The sequence below is a fragment of the Ursus arctos genome, unplaced genomic scaffold, assembly GCF_023065955.2.
Source record: "Ursus arctos isolate Adak ecotype North America unplaced genomic scaffold, UrsArc2.0 scaffold_37, whole genome shotgun sequence".
Lineage (NCBI taxonomy): Eukaryota > Metazoa > Chordata > Mammalia > Carnivora > Ursidae > Ursus > Ursus arctos.
The window spans coordinates 8,867,988-8,889,357 of record NW_026623053.1 but is presented as its reverse complement, the minus strand read 5'-3'; the positions used below and the strand labels follow the sequence as shown (position 1 = coordinate 8,889,357).

The following is a 21,370-nucleotide window of genomic DNA, read 5'->3' as shown; positions in this document are numbered from 1 at the left end:
CTACCCTTGTTACACCCCACTCACCTTATTCTTGCCTCATGCAAAATGTACCTTCATGCATTAGAACATTACCTCATCATTCCTTCTACCCTAAAGGCTCACTTCTCTCTTCCCTCCCTTCAACCCTCTGATAGGCAATCTCTCCTACTTCTGGTTTCAGCTTAAATGATGTTTCCTCATAGATACCTTCCTTAATCTACTTTATCCTCCTCCTAATCCTCCCCCATCCCTGACAAGGTTAAGATTCCCTTACAACCTCTCCAGTAGCAACCATCATTTTTTATAGTTGTATTTGCCATTTGCCATTATTTGTGAAATTATCTCTTTAACATCTATCTTCAATGCCATCCTGTAAACCACATGAAAACTAGTACTATGTACACACACTAGATAGATAGCATATAAATAATAAATAATCACTGAATGAATGAGAAAATAAATGAATGGACATGTAAATGAGTAAGTTAATATCTTGAAGACAATAAAGAGAATACTTTTGTTAGCATATCTATCTGCTTTGCTTTAATTGTGGAATATCTATAACAAAAACACTTTTAATAATGCTTAATTGCTTTCCTAACATCAGACAGTGAATTTACTTATAAAGAGTATCTTTATTATAACACTTATAAATGACAAGCTTAAGTTATTTTCAGTTGAGAACATGACCTGCTTTAAAGATGAGTGACTCATTATAGTACTCACTCAAGGCTCACTACAGATAGCACTTGTATTTGTGCCCTGAGAAGACCAAGTAAAGCAAGTTCCTTGCCCTGTGGATGCTTGCAATTTATTCCCCCTGCCCCACCCCCACTGAGGGAAGCTCTACTGCTCTCCAAACAAAATAAACAAAAAAAGAACTTGAAAGCACATTTTATTTATTTTTAAAATATTGACTGATTGATTTTAGAGAGAGTGCACATGTGCGAGTATGAGGAAGGGTAGACAGGGAGGGAGAGAGAGAGAATCTCAGGCAGGCTCCCTGCTGAGAGTGGAGCCCAGTGAGGGGCTCCATCTCAGGATCCTGAGATCATGACCCCAGCTGAAACCAAGAGTCCGCTGCTCAATGGACAGCTACCTAGGCAACCCCAATGCACACTTAAATAGAAACTTCTCTACCACTTTGCCTGTATGTCCATGGACCATTTTATTATATGTCAGATATGGTTTGAGACATAATCCCTGCCCTCACAAAGCACATATTTCAGTCAGGAACACAGACTGGAAAAGAGACAATTCCTACACAACAGAACCATGGTTCTAGGGGAACTGGGGACAAATGAAGGGACTTCTGAGGAAGAGGGCTAATTTGCATAGACAGACAATGGCTTTATGCAACAGGCCACAAAAAAAGTTAGGTATTCTTGAAGGATTAGTAGGTTTTGTCAAGTATACCAACCAGGGTAGAGTATTATTAGAAGAAAAATAAAACCTCATGGGGAAAAGGTTAGGCACACTTTACAGGATCTATTTTAAAGTAAGTGTGGCAGTCAGGGTTGAATCTTATTCTAACGGACAGAATTGTTATAACCGAAAATACCAAAGGATGAATCGGAATTTCCAAATTTTCTTCTGTATTTTTTATAACTCATAATAATCCTATTGATCACAATGCTAAATGTTTTCACCATAGAAGAGTTTTACCAGAGTAACCATTGTAATAAACAGGCTGATACTAATATTCATGCCAATTGCTTTTTGACATTGTTGAAGTTAGTATCTTCGTCTGTTTTAGTTGCTTTATAGGCAGCACTGCTGGAGTGATCTGTGAACAAAATACTAGGAAATATTCCATCTGATTACATATCTTGAAGACAGTGTAATAGCCTAGAAACCAAACAATGTAAGATTTCCAGTATTATTATGAGCTCTATGGAATATGGAAAGATAGTCTATGGAAAGTCTATCATAGTCTATCTATGGAATGAAAGTCTGAACTAATGTCCTAACAGACTGAAGGATGAGAATTGTTCTTTATTAAATGCTACCATCAAGGGAAATTTCTATTTGGAATAAAACTTAGAAGAATATTTTCTTAGTCAGAAACTGAAGAAATTAAAGTTCTTATAAGAAACTCAATACAAAAGCATTGTTTTGTGTGTGTGTGTGTGTGTGTGTATATATATGTATATATATATACATATATATATATATGTATATATATATACATATATATATATATGTATATATATATACATATATATATGTTTATATCTCTGAACACCAGTATCTTTCTTAGAATACTGGGAGAGTGTCTGAGTTAATAATACAGACTGTGTGATCTTATATATCTTTTTCTTACAGCATTTAAATAAACCTGTTAATTTCATTTTAAAGCTATATGTATTCTGAGTATTTAATTTAAAATGAATTTGGGGTCATTTCTAATGAAAAATATTAAAACATTTAGATCAGAAATTCTAGCCTCTGTGAATACTGTTTATGAACATATGATCCCACAACCAGATTGGGAAATGGGCATTTGGACAATGGAATATCTTCTTTACCTTGTTTTAGAAGGAATAAAGCAATAAGTGGTACTATGGTTATATCATCATAAAAATTTGAAACATAAGAGTAATTTTTTTATATTTCTCAAGTTTCCAAAAAAGGTTTCCTAGCATTAAATTTTGCAATACTCATATTCTAATGTTTTAAGGTTCCAGAAATGATTTGCTAACTTCATAATGTTTGCATACCCAAATAACAATTTAACTATAGCTCTCTTAGAAAATGTTTAGATGTTCTGAGTATTAGTTTGTGAAGACAAGACGATTCAGAATAAAATTACCTTGTAGGAACCTTAAGCAATCTGTAAATTCTAATCAGATCTCTTATCTTTCTGTATCCACCCCAAAATAGTTGTGATTTGATGGCCTTAGAAAAGATAGTCAGTGTGTTTAGAAGGTTTTTGTTTTTGTTTTTTTCCAGAGAGCTAACTGTGCATAAAGGAGTTAGTTGTATTTACATTTAAAACATTTATCTCATTTACTGACTTTCAGAGATGAGTCACTGAAAAACATATGCATAAAATAAAATAGCCATGCCAGTTTAGGACCTATGCACAGTTGTGGGTGTGTACAAAAATATATTAATATTGTCATCCCTACAGTTATCCTTACCTATGGTGCATGGTCTCTGTGTGTTATTGAACCAACTTCCCATATGGACATATAGAAAATAGTTTATAAATACATAAATAAGTGTATATATATTTACATGGGTGCAATCCATTCTTATTCTAGTGAACTCCACAGGACATTACAGTTTTCATCTCCTTTTTTTCCCCTGCAACAACAAGATTTCATTGTATACTGCTAGAAATCATATTCCCAGTTGTGGCTGAGAGTAAACAAACTCAAAACAGGATCTCCAGGTCTCTTTATTGATACTGCCCTGGGAGGAGGCAGTGCATTAACAAGTGGGAAAAAAGGTAGGGCAGGAAGGGCTCTAAATTCAATGCACTGAAAAGAAGGAAAGAAACCCTCAAAGGAAAGCCATTTACTTTCCAACACTACCTGATAAACAAATTAATTTCCTCTTTCTTCCTCCAGGCTCCAAATGCCTGTTTTGGGGGCTAAGGGGGATGGGACTGTGGAAAGGAGGAAAAAGGGCATTAGAGATGGAGTTTTTTAGACTAGATGTTTGTAATTATTTAAGGTGACCATGTATGAGGGACTTAAGGGTGCCTTATTACAGATAGATTTCTTTTCAGAATAAAAGATTCTGTTCTAAATCTGCTTGTTTAGCTCTAACAATGGAAAGAGACTAACGAACAACTGGTACTTATATGCACTCAACACATAAGTCTGCCATTAGGCACTTTCTTTAGAGTTAGAGAATGATATTAATAGGAATTTCTATGCAAAGCATTATTTGCTGTGAATATTTACACAGAAAATATACTTGTAACTGAATTAATAAAGCAGCACTCTACAGATTATAAATGGAGACAAGGAAATTTAAATAGCTCTCATAATAGTTTTTGTTACAGGGAACTTTCCTCATATAGACACTTTTCAAAATCCCAATCTGCATTTTGTTGATGAGGTATAAGTATAAGATCATACCCTTCTGGACTAACAAAATGTTCATCTAAATGATTAGAAACAGGAATAAGGGTTCTGAAAACAAGATTACATGGTCATACCCACTAGATATACTTCCTTTCCAGCTGCTCTACATGTTAGTTGGGGAAATGGATCCAAATGATCTGTTGACACCATTTTTATTTGGGAGACTTAAACTCACTACCTTGTAGCACTGTTCCCCACCACAGGTGACTGCCCTTCCTTTTTGTTTACTTCACCACAATTAGTTTCTTACACAGTGGAAGCAAACGGGAGATTTCAACTGTTGGTAAATAAAGGGCTGTGCATGAGTGCCTCTTAATAGCTTATCATCGTGTGTAATCAAACTGAATAATTGCCGGAGAGGAGAGCTCCTACGCATTGGCAGATGCCCGTGGGCTGAGCTCTGCTCTGGAATGTCACCATGCAACAAAGCCCTGGATGGATAATGCATCAGCAGCACTGGGGCTCTAGGCATGTCACGCAGGTGGGAAGAAATCAGCGAGGTGAGGCAAATGTAAGTGTGCCAATGACACAGGAATGGTATTAGATGGATAGGGGGCAAGTAAAAAGACAAAGAAGCCAAGAAATTGAAGAAAACAGCTTTCACCACTAAATGGAAATTACCTTGAATGCTGCATTGCACCAGTGACTTTGACAGCTGAAACAGCAGCAAAGAGAACTTGACTAAGATATTGGCCATGCTGTTTGCTTTGCAAGGGGCTAAGTGTGGTTGACTTTCTCCTGACAAGATCAATCCCCGTTCATATAACACAATGAGCCAAATTCAAGAATATTTTCTTGGGGGCATTCATAAAAAGATTGAAAAGCAGCAAGCTGTTCCTATGCCTGAATCCACAGGGACACAGAAATACATTCTCCAAATGCCATTTACCTAAGATTTTTCTTAGGTATTATGTAAAATCATACTTTATAAATGCTTACTATTTTGTCATATAATTAAACTTTAATGTCATTTATCAATCAGCAAATAGATTCTCAGATTCCAGATAATCTTAAATCCACACTTATTTTGCCCCATTTTAAACTAAATTTCACAGACCAGAGCCTTGTTTCCTTGCTCTCTCTGTTTCTGTTGTTCTCCTACAGAACAAGCTATGTATATGGCAGATTCACTGGTGCTTACTGTTGGGTTTTGCAATGAGTTGGCTTTGTCATACACACATCATCATACACACATGACATGTATGTCATGCACATACATACACACACCAAGTTAAGTGAGCCTCATTATAGACTGGCATTCTCTATGACAGACAAGTAACATCTGTGCTGCTTTGTCTGCAAACAGTGTGTCTGCTGGGGAACCTTACTCACAAATCCTTTAAAACACACAAGCTCCCCCTTTCTTCTCTCTTCTTTTTGCACAAGGATGTGAATACGAATTGAAATTCCAAATTAACTATTCCAGATAAAGCTTAAGGTTTTCATTAATATTTAAATTGAACTATCAGACGTGATGTTGTGATATTTCATACCAACAGCTTTGCACAGAGAGGCTTTTAAATATTAAGGTTTCATCATTTTCAAAAGAAAGAAGGAATTGTTCTTTCCTTTCAAACACTGATACAGTGGAAACTAATGTGAGCCATGTAAGAAACAACAAAAAATGAAGCTGAAATTAGACAAGGAAATGTAGGTACCATCTCTGCCATCGCACATCACCTTGAATATCAGAGCTCTGTGCTAGAGAGCTCATCCCAGCACTCAAAAGGGAAGCAACTGTAGTAGTTCAACCAGCAGCTGTTTGTTTGGCTCTTTCCAGGGCCTGCCTAGTAATAGCTCTTCAATAAGTATCTATTTAACATTGAACAAATAGAGATGTGAGCTAGATGTTGTGAAGGACACAAACACGTAATAAACAGCCTCCGTCCTTGATTATGTTAGAGTATTGACAAATTATTCTCATGGTTCTCAGCATAAAAATTGGAAGACTATCTAGAAGAGGAATGACAAGCATTGGTCTGACATTGATTGAATGAAGAGGGACTTCCAAAAAACCGAATGATATAAGCACAGGAAAAAAAAAGGAATATTCCAGGTTATTAAAGGGACACTTAATGGCCAGATGGCCGGGAGCAGAAGGTTCATCTAGGGGAGCGGTAGAGGTCATACTTGAAAACAAAAGTGAAGACGGAGTCACGGAGCACACTAAATGTCAGTCCTTTGAGCATTCTACTCCATTTCATGAGAAAGAAGCCACTGAAGGATGTTTTAGAAAGGGAATGAGACAGAAATTAGTTGTTTGGGGAGATTAGCATAGCTATCCCAGAAGCCTGTTCATCTTTCTAATGGGAAAATATAAATATTCAATTCAGGCAATTTCAAAGTTTTCTAAGAAAGAAGGAGTACATCCTTAAAGCACTGGTGTTATGATCAACTTTCTCTGAGCTATTGATCTTTTAATCATCTCATAATGTCTTTGTCAGTCCTTGATATGCCCTATCTAATTAACTATGCCTTGTGTTTCCTTGAAAGAATCATCTTTATTTAGATAGCAAATGTTGGGACATCTCAATGCTAGGATTTTAGACTGGTTCTTCTCGTTCTATACTTACTTCATAAGCTCCTTTTTATACTCATGATTAACACAGCTACCTATCAACGGATGACCTTCGAAATTCTATTGTGAGCCCAGCTATTTCCTCTGAACTCTTGACCCTTATGGCCAACTGCTTAACTAACATTTTCTTCTGTAATATCAAAAAACTCCTCACCAGGGCACCTGGGTGGCTCAATTGGTTAAGCCCCTGACTCTTGATTTCAGCTCAGATCATGGTATCAGGGTTGTGAGATCAAACCCTGAATGGGGCTCCATGCTGAGCACGGAGTCTGCTTAGGATTCTTTCTCTCCCTCTCCCTCTGCTTCTCTCCCTCTCTGCTCCTCTCCCTGCTCATGTGCGCGTGCACGTACACACACACACACTCTCTCTCTCTCAAATAAATTAAATAAATAAATAAAATAAAAAAATAAATATCATCACCTGAGATGCTAGATGTTTATTTACTATTGTTAATCTCCCTTGCAAAAATGTAGGTTCCTTATGGGCAGAAATTTTTATCGTTTTGTTCGTCCATGCATTCCCATGTCTGCAATAGTGCCTGGCACATAGATGATATTCAAAAATATTTTTGAATGAATAAATGGCTGACTCTCTGGTTAGCCATTATCTATCATTTCCAGTGGTATACTAACTGAGCAGACTATTTTAATCACCAATATTGTTTAGAAATACTGGCACATAGTGATAATAAAAAATGGTTGAACTTTTTATTGCCTACAGTATTCTTTTTAAATTCTCTATAGACAGTGTACTCCTTTATTACCCAGACCTAAGGAAAACAGCTTCTACTACCTCTCCCTTGGTAAATTATTGACAATCCTTCTCTTAGACTACTTCGATCATCGCTTTTCCCTATTTCAAACTCCATGCTGTAGTCATACCCATCTTCTTAAAACATACATCTGATCATGACATCACCCTGCTTAAAATGCCAAAAAGGCTTTCTGTTGTGGTTAAGATTAAAACAGCACATGATTAACATAGACAACAAAGTCTTGGGGGATCCAGATCCTACTTACCTTTCCACCTCTCCTTGTACAATACTCTTCTACTCATGCTCACTTCTGCTCTCTCTGCTCCAGCCACATGGACCTTTTTGCTTTAGAGTCTCATACTTGGCGTGCTCCTGAACTACTCAAAAGACTTCCATTTCTCTCTTCACCTAGTAAATTGCATTGCCCTCTTTGGTTCTAGGCTTGGAGATGCTCCTCCTCAGAAAAGCTTTTCCTGATCTCCTTGACTCAGTCAAGTGTCCTTTATAGAACTTAGAGTTACAATTTGATATTTGTTTGTATCTGCTTTTGTTCACATTTACAAATATTTAATTACTTAATTACATAAGTTATTTAAGCACTTAATACTTACATCTATGAGTCATTCACTATACCGAACACTTGAAATACAGCAGCAGACAATTGCAGTTGTTGAGCTAACATTCCAGTGGAAAGGTAGATAATAACTAGTATACTAACATCACAATGCTAAGCAGTACTAAGAGATAAAAGACAAATAAAGCAGAATAACTGGTAAGGGAATACAGAGATTGTTATATCAGGTAAGGTGGCCAGGGAAATTATTTCCACAGAAAGGATATTTGAACAAATAACAGAGAAAAGTGAAGGAGAAAGTATTACAAATATTTGGGCAAAGATAACCCTAAGCAGAAGGAATAATAAGGGCAAAGGACTTGAGGCCAAAATCCAGCCACAGCACCAGTGATGCTAGAAGTGAGTGAGCAAGTAGGAAATGAGATACGAACACACAGAGCTGTTGAGATCATATTGAATATCACAGACCAAGAAAAAGAGTTTAAAATTTGGATTTTATTTTGAGTGTGCTAGGAAGGTGTTTCAGAACAGGAATGTAATAATCGAATTTTAGTTTTAAAAGATTTCCTCTGGCTGACATGTGGGGGATAGGTTATGGTAGCAAAAGAGCAGAAGCTGAAACCAATTAGGATGTTATTTGCAGCAGTATGGACAATGAAATAGAAGGATAACAAAAGATCATGAGTAGATGTCAGATTCGGAATAAATTTTGAGAGTAGAGCCAATAAAGATGGCTTGGATGTGGGGTATGAAAAAAAGAAAAAATCAAGGAAGACTCCAAGATTTTTGGCCTGAGCAACCGAATGTATGGTGTTACCATGTACTGAAGTAAGAAAGATTGGGAAAGGGAGGAGTTGATAAATGGGCTTTGGACACGTTAAATTTGCTATGCCTATTAAAAATCCAAGTAGAGATGTCAAGTATACAGCTGGATATAAGCCAAACTTAAAGTTTTAGGACGTTATGTTGCTGATTTTAAAAACATCAAAATGAACAGAACTGAAGACTGGAATTCCTTCATAATAATTTAAAATTATTATTTTCTTTATAACATTCAAGATAGAGCCAAAATATTTGACTTGCATATGTGCTACCATTGTTGAGAAGACTATGGACATGAATATGCCTTATATATCTATGCTAGCTTAAAAATTGAAGGGCCCAAAGAAGGTACTAAATAAACACTGACTGTTTTGTTTTTATTTTCTTTTGATAACCCAGATAAGCAGAGAAAGAAAATAATAGCAACACAGCCTCTGGCATAATGGAGCCCTAAAGAGGGTTTACAGAACAAAATTGGATAAACTGTCTAAAAGCAAAGAATAAGGAAAGGGGACAGAATACATGTAATAAAAAAAGCAGGAATGGGGAATTAGTATTTGAGTTCTAGCTCTTTCTAGAACATACTTGTTAACCTTGGGCCAATATTCTCATCTCTCTGGTCTTCAATAAAATCTGCTCAAAAAAAGCTACACAGTATTAGTATTCTTCTGAATTCAGAGGAAATCAGCCTCATTTTCTTGATCACTTAGCTTTCAAAACGGCCTGATTTTTGTTTGCAGGTTTACTTTATTGTGGACTGCAATATTACTATCCATTTCAGAAACTCCTGAATCTGAGCCATATACCTTTAGTGCAATACTGTTCTACTAACCAACATTAACATATCTTCTTTAGCTACATACTTAATAGGAACTGTCAGCTTATATAAGTTTTTACACCTTGGTTAGCCATTTTGTGGGGCATAAATTAACTCAACCACCAAGGGAAATGTGTAAACAACTGAAAATCCTAGGAAGGAAGGGGACACTGTTAGTGTTCAAAGGACACTTTCACGATTACTCTCATCCACATGGGCTTAACAACAGAGAAAAAAAAAACTTTGAAAATATACTATGGGCACCACTATTTAATTAATAATGAAAGGACAATCTAGTTGAAAATGTAAAAATACATCCAATAGAGTCTTCCTCTGACTTGCCACCCTGGATATATTTGAGGACACTCATCTAAGTAGAAGAGGCTCGAAATAATATGAGGACCGTAAGACTTCTTGAATATTGCTTTTCAGTAAAATAAATGCTTGAAAATTTTTAAAAGATCTTATTTATCTGAGGGAGAGAGAGTGCAAGTGCATGAGTGGGAGGGGGTGGAGGGGCAGAGGGAGAGGGAGAAGCAGATTCTGTGCTGAGCAAGGAGACTAACACAGGACTTGATTCCAGGACCCTGGGATCGTGACCTGAGCTGAAGGCAGATGTTTAACGGACTGAGCGACCCAGGCACCCCACTATATAGTGCTTGGATTTTGACAGTAGAAACTAGATGCACTACTACAGTAAAGAGATTTTTTTTCTCATCTGAGAAGCAGCCTTAATATAAAGAAAATATTCTACAGGGACCAGTCTAATTTCTATTTAACAGATATAATATACAATATAATTAAATAATATGGAACTTATGAATAAAATAAGATTATATACTTTCATTAAAATGCATATTTATAACTTAATTTATCTATTATTAACTGTCTTTTTTTAGTTTTCCATGAACTCTTTTCTTATTCCAGAAAATGGCTGACTGACTTCTTTACTGTGTTTTCCAGCACAGTTTTCTAAACTGTGCTCAGCAGAACATTAGCGTTCAAGAAGATATTAATAGGTGCTCTACAAAATAAATAGTAAATAATAGTACTAAATCATAATAATAAATAAATAAACAAACCATGGAGAAATGCTGCATGACATATGAAAGGCTCTGGAAAGTTCCACAGCAAAAAAATAACTGATTTTGTTTAAACCAGCAATTCCCAGACTTATTAACCAAAAAGCTTTTTTTTCCCCGCAGCACCTATGAACAATTCCCGAGACTCTCATGTTACATAGAATACAGTTCGGAAAACAGTCCCTTAGTAGTTGACAGATAACTTCTACATAGCACTTCCTACACTGTATTGTACTTACTAGGCAATGACCTGTGTATACACGGGACCTTGTTTTATTCCTACTTCTCTACATTCTTTGCTAAGTTTTGATCTACAGTGGTTACTAATGTTAATTTTTTTAAAATATTATTTAAATATATATATATTTTTAAAGATTTTATTTATTTATTTGACAGAGATAGAGATAGCCAGCGAGAGAAGGAACACAGGCAGGGGGAGTGGGAGAGGAAGAAGCAGGCTCATAGCAGAGGAGCCTGATGTGGGGCTCGATCCCATAACGCTGGGATCACGCCCTGAGCCGAAGGCAGACGCTTAACCGCTGTGCCACCCAGGCGCCCCTATTTAAATATATTATATAGAGAAACCCATTAGTTTATTACTACTCTTCAAAAAAACGTTTTGGCTAAATCTGAATATATTCCCTGTGTGGGCTTGTAGCACTCTTCCAGCCTGGTGTGATTGTGCATGCTATTTGAGCTTGTTAAAATCATATCCATTCTTCAAAGCATTGATAGATAGTCCAGTATCATTTCCTCTGTGAAATTTTCCCAAATCCCCTCACTAAAAATTATGTCTCTTCTCCCCTCATGATTTCTCGCAGTACTCCCATGCATCTTGATTCTCAACAGACTTTCAACTGTGTAGTGCACTTTACTTGTGGACATGCCTCATCTACCATATATATGCTCCATATTTGCATCCACCCATGCACCTTGCTCTGGGCCTTGTACAAACAAGTATTAAAAAAATTTCTTCTTAAAAATATGAAAAGACTATCCTAATAAGACAAGGTACAACTGCATAAGATTTCCTGTTTGATTTCTTGAGCAGCACTTACGAAATTATTAAATCATATAACAGAGTAGAGAGGAAAGAAGTTGGAAAGGATTTAGCTCAGTTGTTTTCAAACCTGCCTAATTACCAGAATCATTCTGAACCCTTTCAAAGCTTTTGCAAATACTAAAATAAAACCTTATTTCAGACCTGAACTCTAATCTCCAAGAATGGTTTTAGAACCCAGATTACGCAGATTGCTCCTAACCCTGTCTCTGTTCCACCGAAGAAGCCACATCATACAACCCCTTCTCTGCCACTACGTCATCATAAGAGGCTGACCCTGGAGACCAAGAGCCTGAAAGCACAGCATAGAGAAACAATGATCCCCTTCCTTGCCATCTCTGTTGCAAACACAGAGGACTGCCAACAGAAGTCATTTGCAGATACTACACCAGTAAGGAGGACCAACAAGCAGTTGGAAATAGCATGGTATTACTTAAAGTACCTAACTGGCCAACAACATCAGAACCACTGGAAAAGGTGATACGATGTGGATAACTCAGGCCCAGCAAACCATAAACTCAGGTGCAAGGTCAGAAAAATTTGCATTTCTGACATATTTTAATGTCCACTAAAATTTGAAACTAAATGGAATCGTGGTAAGGATATACAAACTTTGAAGTCAAGAAGCCCTGTTTTCAAATCCTAGATCTGCCACTTTTCATTGGTTGCACAATACTGGGCAACTGTATAATGGGAATTTTGTAATAATTAGATGGGATGTGCCACACTGAATCTAACAGATAGTCAGGATTTAGTGAATAAAAGCTACCCTTGTGTTGATGTTGCTGCTGGTGGTGGTGGGGTGGTGGTGGATACACAAGAGGAACATCTGTCATAGTCCTGAGTGCACTGTGGCGCATTATGTGCTATGTGACACTTACACTCACCCTACTGTCTACTCTTGAGACCATTCCCTACGAGTCTGTAAGATTCTATTTTTTGGTATGTATTTAGCAGCTCACATAGTATAACTCCTTTGCACTCCTTGTTCACATAGCAAAAACCAGTAACGTCTATTATTATGAATATTTATGCTTCAAAGCAAACTTTCAACAATTTTTACTTTACACAATTTTTATATACAAAAATCTTATAAATATTTTTGATTTATAAAAAGTGGTTTTAACTATTATTCTAATTTTTCAGGTGAGAAAATAGAGGTTTAGAGGTACTCACTTTCTGAAGACCACATGGGAGGTACATATGTAGCATAGCTTAGACTGAATCCTTATTTCTTCCACTGTACCAAAGCAGGCTGCTTGAAACATTTTCTGGAAAGTTAAAGAAATACTTATTAAGTTAATTTTATTTTAGCCCATTAAATATTTGTAATGCCAATAAGATACCTCTATACATCTGAATGTTTTATTAACTATGCTATGAGATTATAATCTCATATGAATAAAGAAAAATCACCCAGCTCACAGTGACCATGAAAAAACTGCCTGTTTTATACAGGAAATATTTATGCATAGGTAAAAAAAATATGTATTTCAAATATCAAAACATATTAAAACGTATGTAAAGCATAGGGCACCTGGGTGGCTCAGTCAGTTGAGCCTCTGACTCTTCATTTCATTTTTTTAACTGATATATTTAACTGATGTACTGTTCAATGATGGGCATTAAGGAGGGCATGTGATGTGATGAGCACTGGGTGTTATATGCAATGGATGAATCACTGAACATGAATCTTGATTTCAGCTCAGGTCATGATCTCGGGGTCTTGAGATCAAGCCCTACACCTGGCTTTGGGCTCAGTGGGTAATCTGCTTGAGATTCTCGCTCTCCCCCTCTCTCTGCCGCTCCACCTACTCACATATGCACTGTCTCTCTCTTTAAAATAAATAAATCCTAAAAAAAATATGTAATGCAAATTCCCTCCCACATCCACCTCTGGGCCCTATCTACACAAGTGCCCTCCCCTGCAAGGGTCATGTATTTCCCAATTCCATGTGAATCTCACCTCCAAATGTTATGTCCATATGCAGAAGCTCTGACCCACCTCCTCCCGAAAGCTAACCACTAGGACAATTTTTAAGGTTTTTTATGCTTACACAACTTAAATATAACATGTACTTCTAATTTCCCTCATTTGTACAAAAAATAAACTATATAGTACAAACCGTTAAAAATCTTGTTTGTATTTCTCAACAACATATATTGGCAATCTTTACATAGGGCTATGAACAGATTGTCCTAATTATTTTCATGTTACTACTTTGCCTTAATGCGACATAATTTATTGAACCACATCCTATTAATGTACATTTTCTTCAATTATTTGCTATTATAGACCAAACCATATGAAACTGCTAATATTCAACTATTTTTGATAAATGTAGATTTCATATAGTTCAAACTAACATAAACACTACCAGAATAAATTGCCTTGCATATTTGCGCTTTTGGACAGAGGTAAGTAGAACCCAAGTACAAATTTCCAGAAGTGGAAGTACTAGGTTAAAGGGAATATAATTTAAATATATTTTTCTGTAATCTTAATAAGTTTTTCAATTTACCCACCAGAAGAATTACACAAACTTGTACTTTCAACAGCTGTTTTTTAAGTGCCTATTCTCCTCTAGTTCCTCCATCAGAGTATTATTAAACTTCGGGAAATGTGTCAATGCAATGATTGCAATTTATTTTGCTCTTACTCTATCTCACTCTCTGTCTCTGTCTTTTGCTGTCTTGCTATCTCTTCGCATTTAACAATCATTTTCTTCATGCCCTTTGGAATTTGAGTCAACATCCCAAAGTTCTTTGCACCCCAAACTCATAAATGAATCACTTCATGTTTTGTCCTAGCATTTTTACTATTTATTCCTCATATTTAAATATTTTACCTATTTAAAATATATCCTATTGCACATTGAGATATTGGCCAAAATTCATGTTCTTCAGATGTCTTCCCAGTTGTCCTAATACCACTCACTAAGTACTCTCTCTCTCCTACAGCTGACGTCAGACACTACCTTTAACATATATTTTATACTCATATGTATTTTTGTATATTTCTGAAATATCTAGTCTTTTTCTTTGATATGTCTCTCTTTTGTACTATTGTTATAATATTTAAATTTTCAATGCATTGTATTTTCGTATTTATTAGACTAATTTTTCCTCATACTACTCTTTTTCAGAATTTTTCTAGTTATCATTTTTTATTCATATTTTTATTTTAAAAAAATCAATATACAGTTTATGACTAGGAATACATATACATGCTTCAAATATAAAAATCAAACAAGGGGTGCCTGGGTGACTCAGTCAGTTGTATGTCCAACTCTTGATTTTGGCTCAAGTTATGACTTCAGGGTTGTGAGCATTGGGCTCTGGGCTGGGTGTGGAGATTCTCTCTCTCCCTCTCCATCTGCCAATCTCTCTCTCTCTCTCTCACTCTAATAAATAAATAAATAAATAAATACAGACATACATACATACATAAATAAAATGGTTGACCACGTCACTCATTTAAATAAAGAAGTGAATGAACGAAATGGTTGACCATGTTGTTCATTTAGATAAATAAATAAATAAATAAATAAATAAGTGAATGAATGAAATGGTTGACCATGTCATTCATTTAAATAAATAAATAAATAAATAAATAAATAAATATAAAAATAAAACAAAATGCATTCATTGCTGCCTCCACTCTGCCCAGTTACTCCCTTATCATCACAATAACTATTGCTGACAGGTTTTTTGTATCATTTCAGTTATTACTTATTCATATAAAGTAAAATGAACATAATTCCTTCCCTCTATTTTATACACAGCAGCATACTATACACCCTGCTCTATGCCTTTTGCAAGCACTCCTTATCCAAAGAGAATATCATGGAAGTAAAAGGTATATATCAATTTAACCCTCATAACAAACCTCTGCATTATATAATAATGAAAAAACTAAGGCAAGAAGAGGTTAAGTAAAATGACCCAAGGTCACACAATTTTAAGCGAGAAAACTGGGATTCGAATCCAGTTAGCCTAACAATTTTCATCATTGGTCATCTTAAATGTTTCCAACCATTGTTTCTTTTGTGTTTTCCCCATTTCCTTGTGGAATTGTTCTCCCATTTAGGTCATACTTAAAATGGTTTAGTTCTCTTTTGTACTAAAATTCTAGTGAATAACGTCTTGTTTCTGAGCATTAATTTAACTCTTTAAAGAAACACAAGTACTCTATCTGTCAAGCATTTGCAACCTGAAAAATGTTTGAGTCATGTTGGTGATGGTGGTTGGAGAGTGGGATGAGGAGGGAGAAGTAGGGATTGATGGCTAGCTGGATAATCACTGTGCAATGTGGAGAAGTGCAAATGAGCTGGTAAAGAAAGACTCAATTTATTCGGTGTTAGCTACAGACACAGAAACTGGGACTGATGCATGACAACATCTTGTATACATAAACCTTCCAAATCCATCTCCAGGGGATACTTGAAGTAGACTTTTTCCCCTTTCTTTTTGGCTGTTCCTATTCTAAATCTTTCTATATTTGGGTAATCTTCCATTTTAGGATTCCTGGTGGGAGGTATAACCCACCTCTTACCCAAAAATCTGAAAGTGGTAGATTTTTATATTCACAGCCTATCTTATGCCTAGGGAGTATGTCATCCAATCAGATGAGTCTGCACCAGACTTTAGATGTGAGCTAGGGAGTCTGCTCTGCCCCCATGCTCTTTGCACATATCTCTGGGCAATAGGAACAGATGGTGGTAAAAGTGGCATCCAATTCTTTTATCAGATGTGTTGAGGGGTAAGCTGCAATGAATAATGTTCACCACTGGTGGCATAACGTTCTCCTAAGGCCAGGCCTACTTTGTTATTTTTGCCTTTGTTCCTGATCCTGTCATCTCAGAATTGGTTTTCTAGCCTTACAAACAACACTTTGAGTAACCTAAAGGGAATGTAATAAATTCGTTTTCTGCCTAAATTAGATAGCATGTAATTCTGTTGTTTGTAATAAGTACCTGACTAACATAGCACTCTCTACATAGGAAAGAGAAGTAAACATTCCCACTCATTCATTTACTAAACTAAGTGCCTATCTTGAACCATATGACAAACTATCTTCCAAGGCTACAAAGATAGCAAACCATAATCTCTGCCCTATCACAGAAACTCGTATCACATCTGGCATCATGTATGAGATACCATAAACCCCACTTACCAGTTTTTCATGATATCTGAAATTCTCACCTCTCTAACAGAGATTCTTGATTAAGGTATCACACATCTAAGTGACTTTAGTCGCTAGTATTGCTCCAGAAATTGTACCAATTATTTATTGCATTTTAATCCTATTGATAGTGATTAGTTTGGTGGATCCATTATTACCTTGGAAACTAAAATTGAGAAAAACTGAGTATATTTTAATTGGAGAGAAACTATCCACAACACCTACATCCCCAAACTGCTCACATTTCTCCCCAGTGTTTGTCTTGTCTACGTCCATCCCAGCCAGGGGGATCCTGTTACTGCATATTCTCATAAACTCCATGGAACAACTTGGAAAACAGTGTATTTTCTGCTTTTCCCTTCCTCACGTCTGTAAATTTTACTTTGGTTGAGTAGTTACACTTTTGCTGAGCAAGTTGGATCCACTGTGATTTTATTGAGATCCTATTCTTAACATTTTCTAAAAATGCTGACTCCATTCTTCTGTACAATCACTTAGCCTCCCATTCACCTTGAAATGTGTTATAGCTTAAAAGTTACAGTACTTTGGTGAAGTATATTCAAATGACAAAAGTGTAAGTAAGAGTTTTTAAAGAAGACATATCACATTATCACAAAACATGTTGTTGTTGGTGGTGTTCCTTCCAGCAGCCCAATCAGCAACTGCCAAAGAGAACTTCCTGTGTTATAACTGTGTTATATAGAACTCTTTCCTGTGGGAGTAATAGAAAATGCATTGAGCTATTCTGTATTCTAAGAATATTGTATTCTAAGAATATTTAGTGTCTTATGGAACCCAAGGGCAGGGATGCAGCTGAACCTTAAAAATGGACTAAAATCAGGCATGGGAGTACTCTAGAGGACACAGGAAGGACCCTCCCCCCATTGTTTATCTCTGCTTCTCTCTACAGATGTGTGGTATTCTTCCACTGGCGTTGGGCAGGTTTTTCTAATTCCTAAGCTACCTGGACTCAAATGTTCATTGACAATAGATTCCAAGTCTCTACTTCTTGCTCAAGAGATTCTGAAAGAGATGGAATATATTATTCTGTATTATATGTTCTCAAAGAAGAAATCTATTAAGTGCAACATGAAGATAGTGACTTCCACTGGAAAATCATTTAATTCTGTCTGGGTGCAGGTTCATACTGACAACGGGCACCTCTACAGCTCTTCACTACACAGTGTTCTCCCACGCTGACCATCACTGTTTGGATATGACAGTGTCTCTTCTGAGAAACATTCTTAAGCCTGAAACCCCCTGGGCTGAATGACATACCCCTCCAACCTTTTCCCACAGTACACTGAGCATCTTTGCTTTATTGTGTGATATGGATGAAGGTCAGAGAAAGTTCCCAGAGCGGGATTGTGGAAGGAGCAGAGAAAAAGCAGCCAGATAAATGAATAAATCTGGTGAGCACCATACTGTACAATGACATATTTGAATAATGTTACTTGTTTTTATTTTGTTTTGTCTTATTTTTTCTCTTCAGAGGGGACTAAGCACAAAATATAAATGAATCCAAATCTTCCAACACTAGAATAAGAAAAAATATTTTAATATAGTTTAAAAATATATTCTGAAGGTAAATTTTATATGTACACACACACACACACACACACACACACACACACACTTACTCATAAACACACAGATCCCCAAACTATAAATTTAGCAACTGTCCTTAGAATGTAACTTCAGAAAAAATAAGGATATCATTGGGTTGTGTGTAATGTAAGTGCTGTAAACTTAAATGCTGCTGCTAAAACAAAGAAACCTCTCTTAATGGTTAGACTTTTTACCAAGTGCTAAGAGTTTTATCTGTTACCAGACAGCCTTAGGGCTTTGAGATTAAAACAAAAACATAATATTATCTTATATTCTCTCCTACCCATCTACATTCACATTTGTAAAAACAGAGCCAGTGAGGCTACTCAATTAGCAAATTTCATTATGTTTTACCATTAAAATCTTTTAGTTCTTTGTACCCCTGAAAAAATGTTGGTAATATACTTATGAGAGCACAGATAGTAAACATATAAGAAACAAGTAATTACAATTGATCGAGTACGTTAAGTGTTATTTTAGAGCTAAGTACAAAGTATAAGATATCTTGATGACTAATGTTCTCTCTCTGCCTTAACCCCACATTCAATAATTTACCGTATCTCCCTAAACCTTTCTACTTATCTTATAAATTGTACCGTCCTTTCTTTTTAAAGATTTTATTTATTTATTTGAGAGACAGCAAGACAGAGAGCATGAGCAGTGGGGTGGGGCAGAGGGAGAGGGAGAAGCAGATTCACTGCTGAGCAGGGAGCCCCACGACAATGACGACGACGATGACTGGGGCTGGATCCCAGGACCCTGAGATCATCACCTGAGCCGAAGACAGACGCTTAACCTACTGAGCCATCCAGGCGCCCCTGTACCGTCTGAATATTTCTTGAAAATATTCACTTACATTTGTTTTTATCTAGATTTCCATAAACTTTTAAAGTTTCTCCTGCTTCCTACCCTGACCCTACCTGTTTCCCACATATATATACCAAGAGGTATCAGGGATGACCACGTTACTCCCCTCATTAAGTCCAGCAGAGACTCCACACTCCCATTGCCAGCAAAGTATGAACTTTTTAACATAATGTATAACACTTCTGTGAACTGGCTCCTACCTACCTGCGTCTCCAATTTCCTTCTTATCATGTTCCAACATAGAACTATATATCGAGTTCTTTTTTGAACAGTCTGTATTCCTAGATGTCTTCGCATATCAAATCTTCCCTGGGCCTGAAATGCTATGAACCCCCTTCCCCCATAGACCATCATGGCCACTGCAAATCTTCATTATCTGGTGCTTTTCTATATTGAAAAGTCAGGTACCATAGTTCCTCTTCTGGGAACACTTCCCAAGCTTTCCATCCCCCTAAGCTAAGTGAGGGTCTGTCCAGTATTTCTCATGGTATCCTATGCTTCTTTGCTTCACTGTATTCACTTACTGTATTTAATATGCTCCATTGTCATGAGTTCTTTAAAAAGTCTGTCTCTCCCAATAGGCTATTATTATCATATAATGCTCTGCTTTATCATTTTTAGATAATTTTAGAATTCAGAAATATATAAATATGTAAAGGAAGCTGACCTACCATTTGCCCATATCTTTACTTCAGCCTGTAAAATAGGAGTTCCTAAGAAATATTGGGAGACAGCTTCTGCTCTTCCCTTTCATTCTCCAACCTTCCATACCCATCACTTACTCAGTCCTCCCTGATCACCCCAAATGGAAGAGCAATGAGATGATCTAATGTGAAGCTTTGGGAAAAGGGTCTGTAAGCATGCATAGCCTCTCTTGGACCTGCCTACCTGGAATTAATGTACCATCCTCTGCCCCCAGCTTATGATCACTGAGACAGACCCTGCCCCTTGAAGAGATGGGGTTGAGCTACTGGGTTCCTGTGCAATGAAGAGGTGAGTGAAGTCAATTCAGAGCTAAACCTGATCTAGCTTTAAATCTAAGCCAGATGCCACATTCTGACTTTACTGGTCCTAATGATAGTAGTTCAGTCTCTGACTCAGTTATTTCTCAATTGGTTTAGAATCTGGAGGGAATAGTGAGATGTGAATAATTTAGTCCTGTCAGAGACCCTCAAAGTAATATGAAGGTTAACACTTAAAATTGCACTGAAACCAACCTTTAAGGGAAACTTTTCGGTAGGAAATGTAACTAGAAAAACACTGATAAAAATAAAGTTATTTAAAAATTTGTTTCCAATAGCTGGTTATAGATTTGTAATTTGTGCTTAAAAATAACTGAACTCCCTACTAACAGAAGCACAGATTTGGAAATTTACAACTTTTTATATGCTGTTGGAAGAAATTAGAGAGATCTTATTATTCACCACAGTCAATTCTTAACTTCTACAGCTTTGATTTAAAGAGTTAATTTATCTTTGCCGAGGAAAATTATCAATACAAAATATAAAATTAATTGAATGTTGAGTTAGAGGAGACTTGAGTAAAGTATTTTAAAATAACCATTCCCTTGAACAGTGAACTCTATGTGACCTTTACTAGAGCCATATGATGTTTAAAAAATTAAGTCAGTAGAAAATTAAAAGGAAAATGTTCTACCATTTTTCTTCGGTCTCACTGACACCATTGCCCTCTATTTATCTACAACCAAGAGGCACTTAGTACTTCCAATAAATACGAAGTAAAATCATTTCAGGGCTGACTGTAGAGTAGCAAAATCAAAGGGATTCTAACTGCTACATAAATATGAGGCAGCTCTCTACAGTGGACGGAGAAGTTGAGAGAGGGGGACCTGAATTCTAGATAACCTAGGCTAAGTTACTTATGTCTGTAAGCCTCCACTTCTTCACATATAAAATGGGGATGATAATAATACGATGATCTGATAG

At 36.4% G+C, this 21,370-nt stretch overlaps 1 long non-coding RNA gene across 1 annotated transcript in view; it reads right to left on the bottom strand.

The window, feature by feature from the left end:
• Positions 1–21,370, bottom strand: part of LOC113266082 (uncharacterized) — a 634,890-nt gene that overhangs the window by 267,259 nt on the left and 346,261 nt on the right. The window contains exon 5 of the long non-coding RNA XR_008957174.1: positions 12,941–13,035. This is a non-coding gene — a long non-coding RNA (uncharacterized LOC113266082). The remainder of the gene's footprint in view (positions 1–12,940; positions 13,036–21,370) is intronic.